This window comes from Cervus canadensis, chromosome 29, assembly GCF_019320065.1.
Source record: "Cervus canadensis isolate Bull #8, Minnesota chromosome 29, ASM1932006v1, whole genome shotgun sequence".
In the NCBI taxonomy this organism is placed as follows: Eukaryota; Metazoa; Chordata; class Mammalia; order Artiodactyla; family Cervidae; genus Cervus; species Cervus canadensis.
The window spans coordinates 14,863,444-14,877,820 of NC_057414.1; the positions used below are offsets into that span (position 1 = coordinate 14,863,444).

Consider the following 14,377-nt stretch of genomic DNA (forward strand, 5'->3'; position numbering starts at 1 on the left):
GGGCAAGGGACCTCAGAGGTGAGGATGGTAGGAGAAGTGCTAAGTCTCTGGGTCAGAGAGCTCTGAAGGGCCATAGCAGCTTGGGATCTTTTTTTTCTTTTTTTAATGTATTTATTTTTAACTGGAGGATAATTGCTTTATCCCATTACTTCTCATCACTTCGTGGCAAATAGATGGGTAAACAATGGAAATAGTGACAGACTTTATTTTCTCGGGCTCCAAAATCACTGCGGACAGTGACTACAGCCATGAAATTAAATGACAAGGCTTGCTCCTTGGAAGAAAAGCTATGACAAACCCAGACAATGCATTAAAAAGCAGAGACATCACTTTACCAACTAAGGTCCATAGAGTCAAAGCTATGGTTTTTCCAGTAGTTGTGTGCAGATGTGAGAGTTGGACTATAATGAAGGCTGACTGCCAAAGAATTGATGCTTTTGAAATGTGGTGTTGGAGAAGACTTTTGAGAGTCTCTTGGGCTACAATGAGATCAAATCAGTCAATCTTAAAGGGAATCAACTCTGAATATTCATTCGAAGGACTGTTGTTGAAGCTGAAGCTACAATCCTTTGGCCACCTGATGCAAAGAGCTGACTTACTGGAAAAGACCCTGATGCTGGGAAAGACTGCAGATAGGAAGCGAAGGGGGTGACAGAAGATGAGATGGTTGGATGGCATCACCAACTTTATAATAGACATGAGTTTGAGCAAACTCCAGGAGATAGTGAAGGACAGGGAAGCCTGGCGTGCTGCCGTCCATTGGGGTCACAAAGAGTTGGACACGATTGAGTGACTGAACAAGGAACTACAAAAACTACTTTACAATGTTGTATTGGTTGTATTGGTTTACATGTTGATTCATTGGTCAACATGAATCAGCCCCAGGTACACATACGTTCCCTCCCTCTTGAATCTCCCTCCTGCCTCCCACCCCATCCTGCCCTCGAGGTTGTTGCAGACCACCAGGCTGAGCTCCCTGTGTTACACAGTGACTTCCCATTAGCCGTCCGTTTCACATGTGGTAATGCACGTATTTCAGTGCTTCTCTCTCGGTTCTTCCTGCCTTCTCCTCCTGCTCCTTGTGACCTTATAACCCTGGGCTCTTGCTTATCATGACAACAGATGTTGGGTAAGGTATCACAGGGTGTACAAAGCAATCAGGTTTTAAAAGGCTAAAAATCTGCTTGGTGGTGGTTTAGTCACTAAGTAGTGTCCGACTCTCGCAACCCCAGGCAAGAATACTGGAGTGGGTTGCCATTTCCTTCTCCAGGGGTCTTCCCAACCCAGGGATCAAACCTGGATCTCCTGCATTGCAGGCAGATTCTTTACTGACTGAGCTACAAGGGAAGTCCAAAAATCTGCTTACTGGGGTTATTTTTAAAATAACTGGGTGTATAAAATTTTGTGCGTGATGCTAGTAGGCTCTTTAACTAATAGATCTCGACCTGCGGTGAAGTGATAAATACCCCATGGGTCAATCAATACACGAGGACCATCTTTTATGACATGTTTATATAACTCATTCTCATTTATATAACATATGCAGCAATAGCAAGCCATCAGTGCCACAGCAACCATTTAAAAACTAAATTAAGTATTAAATATTCATGTTAGGAAGTATCCAGCAAATGACAATATGAAACCGATTTGATTAACGATGACAGTAGTTGGGAATGGAGAACGGAAGTCCCACTGTGTTTTTACTTCGAGGGAGCTCAACACTTAGCTCTCTACCTTTTCTCCCAAATAAACCCATGGGAACCCTCCAGAGTCCAAGCCAAGATACCCATATTAAGGTGTTGTTCAGTCTGATGGAGGGCAGGTTTCCAATGCTGTGACGCATTACTGATGTCCTGTCAGGCTGCTGTGCAAAAGCTGTTCCCAATGAAAGAGAAAAACATTAGATAAAACTCTCCCAAGGGGCGATGTAATCACAATTCAAAATGCCCAACACTTATGTTATTCCCCCAAAGGGTACATCTTTTTTGGGGGGGCGGTGTTTTAATACAGAAAGCTCCTACAATTTGGACTCATTTTCTACAGTTTTGAGTTGATAAATACTTCAATTATCTGTTTGCATGTAAGTCTACAAGCACAATTAAAGACTCCTGCTCCTTAGAAGGAAAGCTATGACAAAGCTAGACAGTGTATTAAAAAGCAGAGACATCACTTTGCCAACAAAGGTCCATATAGTGAAACCTATGGTTTTTCCAGTAGTCATATACGGATGTGAGAGTTGGACCATAATGAAGGCTGAGCACCAAAGAACTGATGCTTTCAAATTGTGGTGCTGGAGAAGACTCTTGAGAGTCTCTTGGACTGCAAGGAGATCAAACCAGTCCATCCTAAAGAAAATCAACCCTGACTATTCATTGGAAGGACTGTAGCTGAAGTTCTAATACTTTGGCCACCTGATTTGAAGAGCTGACTCATTGGAAAAGACCCTAATGCTGGGAAAGACTGAAAGCAGGAGGAGAAGGGGACGACAGTGGATGAGATGGCTGGATGGCATCACTGACTCAATGGACATGAACTTGAGCAAACTCTGGGGGATCGTAGAGGAGGAGCCTGACATGCTACCGTCCCTGGGGTCGCAAACAGTTAGACAGGACTTAAAGACTGAACAGCAACCACCACCACAAGCACAAACAAAAATTATTTTTAAAATGAGAAGTTAGCATATTAGGATTTCACAAGTCCCTTAAGAAGTTTATGGGAAATGAGTCATAAAGATAAGATTTTAATTACTGCTTAAAACTCCCTGTGATGTTTCCTAAGTTAACTTGAAGAGATAGTTTTAATAATGTGACCTTTTAATCTCTTTTTTTATCAACAACTATTTACCGAGTACTTGCTATGTGTCGGGCACTGAGACAGAAAATGGGGATTTGGCAGTAAACAAGCTCAACGTGATTGCTGCCCCAATGGTGTGGGGAACGATGCAGTGGTCATAAAGCTGCCCAAAACTTTTGCCCCTGAAAGCGAAGATTCTGAAAATGTAAGACAAAACTAAGGACTTCTGTTTTATTTCCTTCTGGTATGGGCTTCCCTGAGGCTAGAACTGATTGACTCTGGTTGTAAATCCTGCTGGAGCGAAAGTGCTTTTTTTTCTTTTTTAAAAAAGGGAACTGATGGCTATGTTAGTGTGTCGGCGGTCTGGGGACTTGAGGTTAAGCTCCAATTTGCTTCATCAAGTCCCTGATCAACCTCAAGAAGCCCAGTTCGTAGAACCGACCCTCTGGCTTTTCAAAATATTCACTTGACCTTGAAACCATTCTTGTGTATGTCGTGCAGCTAGCAAATAATAATGTATTTGAACAAAATGTTTGCATCAGTGACTCCAAATTGACACAGCTCTGTAGGTTACCTAAGATGAGAAGCCTCTCAAAAGCTCATTTTATTTAGTGCCTGCAGGGTTTTGTGATTCTCTGTGCTAAAGATGACAAGCAGCATGTTAATTAAAAAACTGACATCCTTCAATTTACTCTTTTCTCACTACTCGCAATATTCTTCTTTCTCCCCCAATTCCCATCCCCATTCCTGCCATTCCCCCCAAAAACTGTGCAAATGAAAGGTCTTACAGTCCTCATGTGAATAATTTGGGGACCGATACAGTTCTCCTCATCAACCACTTTACAGCACAGTCAAATTGTATGCTCTGTTATGTTAAATTCTGGTCTTTTTAACACAGAAAAAATCATTTTGATAAAGGTTAATGCCTCCTTAATATTTATACACTTGAATCATATTGAAAATGTATTTTGAAATTCTGAAATCTTGAATTAATATGACAAGGTGCAGAGACTTGTGACACCACTTGTAATTCATTAGCACATACTTTACAATATATTAGCATCAAATGCGGAAGGCTGTCTTGGTCTTGGCAAGCCTGTGAGTTTCATCCTGGTTTAGTCTCTAGCACTTTAAGGTTTTGACACAGAGGTCCAGAGACAATTCCAAATGATTCTTGCAGATCAGGAATAAATTAATTTAGCCAGCAACCTGCTAGGTGTAATATAGGAGCCTAAGAAACATGAAGCCATCCAGCATATGTTTGTCTAGCTGAGAGCAGATTTTGAGCACCAGGCTGCCATAATGGGAATGAACTGTGACAGGAACCTGGTAAATTGGAGACTGCATCTGCTGCCTTGCACCTGGCTTGTGTCTTCCTCACAAAGTGAGTCTGCAAATGATTAACAGTCCCAACGACTCATATCACTTTGAAACAGAACCTGGATAACCAAATGTGTCTCGGCAGTAAAGAATCTGCCTGCAATGCAGGAGATGCAGGTTTGATCCCTGAGTGGGAGAAGATCCCCTGGAGAAGAAAATGGCAACCCCCTCCACTGGCACCTGAGTCATCAAGTTATGTTCTAGGCAGCAGGTTGATGGAAGGAGTCCAAGAAGGGTAGAGTGTGCACTCCACTCAGTTCCATTTATGTCTTGTCCAAAATGACCTCATTTGTCCACATCTAGCTGCAAAACAGACTGAAAAATGTTATATTTGAGTGGCAGCAGTGTATCCTGCTAAAATTCATCAGGATACTCCTGGGATGGGATAAAAGGGACTTTGGGAAGTGATTCGCAGTGCTGACCCAGGCCTCGAGGGGGTGTAGCAATGTGACAGGGATGGAGCTGAGTGCAAAGACTCCTGTCATTGTTTAAGGGAGTAAGCAAGAACAGGTTGGCTTGTGCAAGCGACAATGATCACAAGGACAAGCCCACACTTGTGCATTCATTTGTGCATTTGCTTTGTTCCATAAAGATCTGTACACATACACATGTGTGTACATACATGCACACACACATACTTACATGCACACACTACACAATGGATCAAAAATATGGTACACAGTTCCAAGTAGGTTGGTCACAGAGATTAATAATAAACATGAAGCAATCCTGTCAATTCCAAAATCCAGATGATTCAGCTTTCTTTTTAATAATAGTAAAATTAGAAACAGCTTTAGAAATATTTTTTAGCATAAACTCCAGACTATTCCTTACAAAGGTTTTCAAGATCAAGGGCACACTGAATATTCTACTATGCCAAAGGGTTTTGAGGAATTTGGAAATTTTTAAGAGCTAAGATTTCAATATTTGAGGTAATAGCCAACTAAGGATAGCCATTAAATCACTGTTTTAGACACTGTGTATATCTGTCAGTCAGAGACTGGTATTCAGACTCCCAAGAGAACAAGTCATTAAAATAAATAGTCCAGCAGATTCTTAGCATCAGCAAAGAACAAACTTATGAAATCTATGACACTGTTAAATTTCTATCTGCTCCAGGAACTGTTGATGATACACGTGAGGTTTTTGCTGCTGTTTAGCCCCTAAGTCGCGTCCAACTCTTCCTGCAACTCTGTAGCCCACCCAGCTCTTCTGCCCATGGGATTTCCCAGGCAAGAATGCTGGAGCAGGTTACCATTTCCTACTCCAGGGGATCTTCCTGACCCAGGGATTGAACCCTCACCTCCTACATCTCCTGCGTTGATGGGTGTTTCATTTACCACTAGTGCCACCTGGGAATCCCATTCCACTTTAAATAATCTAATCCCAATTCCTAGTTGCCTAGGTTACAGATCCTCAATGCTTTAAAAATCATGTGAGAGTTTTATAGTCTACTGTTTTTTTTAGTGCTTTATCTTCTTCATCTTGAGTATTTTGGGGGTAAAAATGGAGTAGGAGTAACAATAAGCACATTTTGTACTTAATTACTTGTCATAGTGGCTACTGCATGTTCAGCATCTTATGGTGGCAGCTTGGCCCTGCCAGGCACAGTGGTGTGTACTGGCCGTGCCCTGTTCTATTTAGTTATTTTTTTTTGCCATAACCCATTAGTTAGTGTTGTGTTCAAACTCTTTTAGTTGTAAATGATAGGAACATAGTCAAACTAGTTTAAACAAAAGAAATTTCCTGGCTTAATTAGCCAAGAGACCTGAAGGTAGTGGTTCAGCTGGATCTAGGGCTCTAACATGCCATCACGGCGCTATTCCCACCGCTATCTGTAACCTCACCTTTGTCCCAGTCCCTACCTCCGACTCTGACCCTATCCCCACATCTAACTGTGTTCCTATCCCCAACACTACTCCTCTCCTCACTTGTGTCTCTATACTCACCTCTGTCCTGATCCTTATCTATACTCCTATCCTATCTCTGAGCTTCGCAGAGGGCACAGTCATAAAGAATCTGCCTGCCAGTGCAGGAGACGTGAACTCCCTGGGTTGGGAAGATCTCCTAGAGGAGGAAATGGTAACCCACTCCAGCATTCCTGCCTAGAAAATTCCATGGACAGAGGAGTCTGGTAGGCTGCAGCCCATGAGGTCACAAAGAGTTGGACAGGACTCAGCATGCACACACGCACCATCCTTTTCTCCACCTCTCTCTCCAAAAGCCTCTCTTTCTAGAGCAATCATGGTTGGCATTGATAGACTCAAACTTACATTCTGTCTTTTTAGTAACCCACAAAGAAAGGAAGCATCTACTCCACAGCTTTCTGGGTAACCTCCCAGGAAGTTTTCTGATTGGTTGCCTTAGATGTTATGCCTCTCCCTGATATTGGGATTGGTTAGTGAGATGGGTAATGTGGTTGGCCACACCTAGGTCATATCCTCCCATGTGAATCAGACAGAATGGGTTCAGCCTTTACTGAACTAACCACATGGAGTGAGTGTCCCTCCAGGAAAGACGGGTTCCAAATGAAGGGGGGAATGCCTGGAAGGCCAAAACAGAAGACTTCTGTTCCCTCCTTACAGATGAGCAAACTGAGCTCAGGGAGATGACTTCATTTCATTTTCCCAAGGACACACAAGAAGTAACAGAACTGGGATTTAGGTCCGGTTCTGTCTGACTCTAGAGTCTTTGTCTTCTGACCACTCTGCTGACTTATGTTCCTTTATACAGTAGTAAAACATAAACACAAGACCTTCAAAATTTAACAGATGATAAATCAGAAATGAAGAAAAATAGTTAATTTGCCCAAATTTGTGAGATGCGGCTAAGGCTGTGACTTGACTGCACGTCCTCCATGTCCTACCAAACCAAGTCTCATTATCAAAAAATGATACTATTCTTTTCTACACATTGTCCCCAAACAACTAAAAACATATATGAGTCACTTTCTGCCTTGAGGGAGCTTAGTTTTCATTTTTCTTGAAGCTTTGTTCTTTCTATAGATAATTCTAATAAAGATACTTTATACTCAGCTTCTTAACACCTTTTTCTCACTAAACATAATCACAGCAACCTTAAAACTACTCAAAGGGATTCATGTGTGAACTCTACTTGTCTTGGATTGCTCTTAACCCTGGTTTCCATAGGAGGATATAGGTTATCCTGTCTACATAGTTTCTGTTTAACTCTCACCCATAGGAATCCTAAAAGATGAGAGGTGTGTCCAGCAATATCAAGAGATTTGGGTGCAGCAAAACATATCAGAGGTGATTAAACCCAGTCATCTCATTTCACAGATGAGAGGAATGATATTCAGAGGTTAAATGGCTCACCCAAAGTCACTCCATTGCCTTGGCAGGATTTGGGGGCCCTAGTTTTTCTGATGCTTTGTGCTGTTACCCACATTGCCCTGTATCCCACTTACCACACACTGCTGGGTCTTCCTCTCCAGAGTCTGAGATACAACTTCCTCTGAGACTCTGTGGGCCAGAACATTGAAGCTGTAAACATTTGACCTTGTACACTAGCCATGTGATTAAAATAAAAATGAAAGTAAGAGTGAAAGTAGCTCAGTGGTGTCCGACTCTTTGCTATCCCATGGACTACAAAGTCCATGGAATTCTCCAGGCCAGAATACTGCAGTGGGTAGCTGTTTCCTTCTCCAGGGATTCTTCCCAACCCAGGGATCGAACCCAGGTCTCCCACAATGCAGGCAGATTCTTTACCATCTGAGCCACCAGGGAAGCTGATACAATCAAATTCCAAGGAATAGAAAAGTGCCATTGACCAGTTTTCCCAGCACCACTTGTTAAAGAGGTTGTCTTTTTCCCATTGTATATTCTTGCCTCCTTTGTCAAAGATAAGGTGTCCATAGGTTCGTGGATTTATCTCTGGGCTTTCTATTCTGTTCCATTGATCTATATTTCTGTCTTTGTGCCAGTACCATACTGTCTTGATGACTGTGGCTTTGTAGTATAGTCTGAAGTCAGGCAGGTTGATTCCTCCAGTTCCATTCTTCTTTCTCAAGATTACTTTGGCTATTCGGGGTTTTTTGTATTTCCATACAAAATTGTGAAATTATTTGTTCTAGTTCTGTGAAAAATACCATTGGTAGCTTGATAGGGATTGCATTGAATCTATAGATTGCTTTGGGTAGAATAGCCATTTTGACAATATTGATTCTTCCAATCCATGAACACGGTATGTTTCTCCATCTGTTTGTGTCCTCTTTGATTTCTTTCATCAGTGTTTTATAGTTTTCTATGTATAGGTCTTTTGTTTCTTTAGGTAGATATACTCCTAAGTATTTTATTCTTTTTGTTGCAATGGTGAAAGGTATTGTTTCCTTAATTTCTCTTTCTGTTTTTTCATTGTTAGTATATAGGAATGCAAGGGATTTCTGTGTGTTAATTTTATATCCTGCAACTTTACTATATTCATTGATTAGCTCTAGTAATTTTCTGGTAGAGTCTTTAGGGTTTTCTATGTAGAGGATCATGTCATCTGCAAACAGTGAGAGTTTCACTTCTTCTTTTCCTATCTGGATTCCTTTTACTTCTTTTTCTTTCTTCTTTTTGGCTGTGGCCACAACTTCCAAAACTATAATTGAATAGTAGTGGTGAGAGTGGGCACCCTTGTCTTGTTCCTGATTTCAGGGGAAATGCTTTCAATTTTTCACCATTGAGGGTAATGCTTGCTGTGGGTTTGTCATATATAGCTTTTATTATGTTGAGGTATATTCCTTCTATTCCTGCTTTCTCAAGAGTTTTAATCATAAGAGGATGTTGAATTTCGTCAAAGGCTTTTTCTGCATCTATTGAGATAATCATATGGTTTTTATCTTTCAATTTGTTAATATAGTGTATTACACTGATTGATTTGCAGATATTAAAGAATCCTTGCATTCCTGGGATAAAGCCCAAGGTGAAAAGACAGCCCTCAGAATGGGAGAAAATAATAGCAAATGAAGAAACAGACAAAGGATTAATCTCAAAAATATACAAGCAACTCCTGCAGCTCAATTCTAGAAAAATAAATGACCTAATCAAAAAATGGGCCAAAGAACTAAACAGACATTTCTCCAAAGAAGACATACAGATGGCTAACAAACACATGAAAAGATGCTCAACATCACTCATTATCAGAGAAATGCAAATCAAAACCACAATGAGGTACCATTACACGCCAGTCAGGATGGCTGCTATCCAAAAGTCTACAAGCAATAAATGCTGGAGAGGGTGTGGAGAAAAGGGAACCCTCTTACACTGTTGGTGGCAATGCAAACTAGTACAGCCGCTATGGAGAACAGTGTGGAGATTTCTTTAAAAACTGGAAATAGAACTGCCATATGACCCAGCAATCCCACTTCTGGGCATACACACCGAGGAAACCGGATCTGAAAGAGACACGTGCACCCCAATGTTCATCGCAGCACTGTTTATAATAGCCAGGACATGGAAGCAGCCTAGATGCCCATCAGCAGACGAGGATAAGGAAGCTATGGTACATATACACCATGGAATATTACTCAGCCATTAAAAAGAATTCATTTGAATCAGTTCTAATGAGATGGATGAAACTGGAGCCCATCATACAGAGTGAACTAAGCCAGAAAGATAAAGACCAATACAGTATACTAACGCATATATATGTAATTTAGAAAGATGGTAACGGTAACCCTATATGCAAACAGCTGAAAAACATTCTACAATTGATAATTGTTGGCAAAATATATGGAGAAAGGGAATCTTTGTGCACTGGCGGTGGGAATGTTAATTGGTGCAATCACTATGGAAAACACTACGGAGGTTCTGTAAAAAAATTAAAAACAGAACTACTATATAATCCAGAAATTTCACTTCTGGATATTTACCTGAAGAAAGCAAAACACCAATATGAAAAGATATCAGTTCAGTTCAGTTCAGTCACTCGGTCGTGTCTGACCCCATGGACAGCAGCACGCCAGGCCTCCCTGTCCATCACCAACTCCCTGGGTTTATTCAAATTCATGCCCCACTGAGTTGGTGATACCATCCAACCATCTCATCCTCTGTCACCCCCTTCTCCTCCCACCTTAAATCTTTCCCAGCATCATGGTCTTTTCCAAGGAGTCAGTTCTTCACATAAGGTGGCCAAAGTATTGGAGTTCCAGCTTCAACATAAGTCCTTTCAATGAATATTCAGAACTGATTTCCTTTAGGAATAACTGGTTGGATCTCCTTGCAGTCCACGGGACTCTCAAGAGTTTTCTCCAACACCACAGTTCAAAAGCATCTTTGGTGCTCTGATGTCTTATAGTCCAACTCTCACATCCACACATGACTACTGGAAAAACCATACCTTTGACCAGGCAGACTTTTGTCGGCAAAGATATATATGTTTCATATATATATGTCGGCAGAAACTAACACCTGGCAAAAACTAAAAAAAGATGCCCTTTTCATTATAGGGGACTGAACTATGAAAGTAAGAAGTCAAGAGATACCTGGAGTAACAGGCAAATTTGGCCTCAGACTACAAAACAAAGCAGGTCAACGGCTAACAGAGTTTTGCCAAGAGAATGCACTGGTCATAGCAAACACCCTCTTCCAACAACACAAGAGAAAACTCTACATATGGACATCACCAGATGGTCAATACCGAAATTGATAGTTTTCTTGGCAGCCAAAGAGAAGCTCTATACAATCAGCAAAAACAAGACCGGGAGCTGACTGTGGTTCAGATCATGAACTCTTTATTGCCAAATTCAGACTCAAATTGAAGAAAGTAAGGAAAACCACTAGAACATTCAGGTAAGACCTAAATCAAACCCCTTACAATTATACAGTGGAAGTGAAAAATAGATTCAAGGGATTAGATACAACAGACAGAGTGCCTAAAGAATTATGGATGGAGGTTCCTGACATTGTAGAGGAGGCCGTGTACAGGAGACCATTCCCAAGAAAAAGAAATGCAAAAAGGCAAAATGGTTGTCTGAAGAAGCCTCACAAATAGCTGAGAAAAGAAGAGAATTGAAAGGCAAAGGAGAAAAGAAAAGATATACCCATTTGAATGCAGAGTTCCAAAGAATAGCAAGGAGAGATAAGAAAGCCTTCCTCAGTGAACATTGCAAAGAAATAGAGGAAAACAATAGAATGGGAAAGACTAGAGATCTCCTCAAGAAAATTAGTGATACCAAGGGAACATTTAATGCAAAGATGGGCACAATAAAGGACAGAAATAGTATGGACCTAACAGAAGCAGAAGATATTAAGAAGAGGTGGCAAGAATACACAGAAAAATTATTTTTAAAAGATCTTCATGACTCAGATAATCATAATGGTGTGATCACTCACCTAGAGCCAGACATCCTGAAATTCAAGGTCAAGTGGGCCTTAGGAAGCATCACTATGAACAAAGCTAGTGGAGGTGATGGAATTCCAGTTGAGCTATTTCAAATTCTAAAAGATGATGCTGTGAAAGTGCTTGCACTCAATATGCCATCACATTTGGAAATCTCAGCAGTGGCCACAGGACTGGAAAAAGTCAGTTTTCATTCCAATCCCAAAGAAAGGCAACACCAAAGAATGTTCAAACCACTCATCTCACATGCTAGCAAAGTAATACTCAAAATTCTCCAAGCCAGGCTTCAACACTACATGAACCATGAACTTCCAGATGTTAAAGCTGAATTTAGAAAAGGCAGAGGAACCAGAGATCAAATTGCCAACATCTGCTGGATCATCGAAACACAAGAGAGTTCCAGAAAAACACATACTTCTGCGTTATTGACTATGCCAAATCCTTTGACTGTGTGGATCACAATAAACTGTGGAAAATTCTGAAAGAGATGGGAATACCAGACCAGCTGACCTGCCTATTAAGAAACCTGTATGTAGGTCAAGAAGCAACAGTTAGAACTGGACATGGAAGAACAGACTGGTTCCAAATCAGGAAAGGAGTATGTCATGGCTGCATATTGTCAGCCTGCTTATTTAAATTATATTCAGAGTACATCAAGAGAAACGCAGGGCTGGATGAAGCACAAGCTGGAATCAAGATTGCCAGGAAAAATATAAATAACCTCAGATATGCAGATGACACCACCCTTATGGCAGAAAGTGAAGAACTAAAGAGCCTCTTGATGAAAATGAAAGAGGAGAGTGAAAAAGTTGGCTTAAAGCTCAACATTCAGAAAACTAAGATCATGGCCTCCAGTCCCATCACTTCCTGGCAATTAAATGGGGAAACAATGGAAACAGTGACAAACTATTTTTTTGGGCTCCAAAATCACTGCAGATGGTGACTGTAGCCATGAAATTAAAAGACGTTTGCTCCTTGGAAGAAAAGTTATGACCAACCTAGACAGCATATTAAAAAGCAGAGACATTACTTTGCCAACAAAGGTCCTTCTAGTCAAAGCTGTGGTTTTTCCAGTGGTCATGTATGGATATAAGAGTTGGACTATAAAGAAAGCTGAGCACTGAAGAATTGATGCTTTGAACTGTGGTGTTGGACTCTTAAGAGTCCCTTGGACTGCAGGGAGATCCAACCAGTCCATCCTAAAGGAAATTGATCCTGAATATTCATTGGAAGGACTGATGCTGAAGCTGAAACTCCAATAATTTGACCACCTGATAGGAAGAACTGACTCATTTGAAAAGACCCTGATGCTGAGAAAGATTGAAGGTGGGAGGAGAAGGGGATGACAGAGGGTGAGATGGACATGAGTTTGAGTAAGCTCCGTGAGTTGGTGATGGACAGGGAAGCCTGGCATGCTGCAGTCTATGGGGCTGCAAAGAGTCAGACATGACTGAGCAACTGAACTGAACTGAACTGGTATATATATGAAAAGATATATGTACCCCTGTATTTATTGCAGGGCTTCCCTACAGTGGCTCAGTGGTAAAGAGTAAGCCTGCCAATGCAGGAGTCACAGGTTTGATCCCTGGGTCAGGAAGATCTCCTGGAGAAGGAAATGGCAACCCACTCCAGTGTTCTTGCCTGGGAAATTCCATGGACAGAAGAGCCTGGTGGGCAGCAGTCCATGGTTTCACAGAAGTGTCAGACATGACTCAGTGACTAAATGACAGTATTCACTGCAGCATTATTTACAAGAGCCAAGATATGGAAGCAACTGGAATGCCCATGGAGAGACGAACAGACAAAGAAAACCTTATACACACACATACATATACAATGGACTACTTCTCAGCAGGAAGAAAAGAATAAAATTTTGCCATTTGTGACAACATAGAGGCAATTAGAGGTATTATGCAAAGTGTAGTGAGTCAAATAAAGACAAATATTTTATAATTTCACCTATATGTGGAATCTAAAATGCAAAACAAACGAGCAAACAAAACAGAAATAACCTACATATACAAAAAACAAATAGGCGGTTGCCAGTAGGAAGGGATTGGAGAGCTGTCCACCTAAAGCTGTTTCGTGTTTGCCGCACATATTGCGGTGCTCCTATCTTGGGTGCATATATATTTATAATTGTTATATCTTCTTCTTTGATTGATCCTTTGATTATTATGTAGTGTCCTTCTTTGTCTCTTTTCACATCCTTTATTTGAAAGTCTATTTTATCTGATATGAGTATTGCGACTCCTGCTTTCTTTTGGTCTCCGTTTGCATGAAATATTTTTTTCCAGCCCTTCACTTTTAGTCTGTATGTGTCTCTTGTTTTGAGGTGGGTCTCTTGTAGACAGCATATATGGGGGTCTTGTTTTTGTATCCATTCAGCCAATCTTTGTCTTTTGGTTGGGGCATTCAACCCATTTACATTTTAGGTAATTATTGATAGGTGTGGTCCCGTTGCCATTTACTTTGTTGTTTTGGGTTCACGTTTATACAACCTTTCTGCATTTCCTGTCTAGAGAAGATCCTTTAGCATTTGTTGAAGAGCTGGTTTGGTGGTGCTGAATTCTCTCAGCTTTTGCTTATCTGTAAAGCTTTTGAGTTCTCCTTCATATCTGAATGAGATCCTTGCTGGATACAGTAACCTAGGTTGTAGGTTATTCTCTTTCATTACTTTCAGTACGTCCTGCCATTCCCTTCTGGCCTGGAGGGTTTCTATTGATAGATCAGCTGTTATCCTTATGGGAATCCCTTTGTATGTTATTTGTTGTTTCTCCCTTGCTGCTTTTATATTTGTTCTTTGTGTTTGATCTTTGTTAATTTGATTAATATGTGTCTTGGGGTGTTTCACCTTGGG

The 14,377-nt window shown here is 40.9% G+C and overlaps 1 long non-coding RNA gene across 1 annotated transcript in view; it reads right to left on the bottom strand.

Moving 5' to 3' along the window:
- Positions 1 to 1,569: 1,569 nt before the first annotated feature.
- Positions 1,570 to 14,377, bottom strand: part of LOC122430646 — an 18,544-nt gene continuing 5,736 nt past the window's right edge. The window contains exons 2-3 of the long non-coding RNA XR_006266366.1: positions 7,601 to 7,655; positions 1,570 to 1,875 (exon numbers count right to left, since the gene is read on the bottom strand). This is a non-coding gene — a long non-coding RNA (uncharacterized LOC122430646). The remainder of the gene's footprint in view (positions 1,876 to 7,600; positions 7,656 to 14,377) is intronic.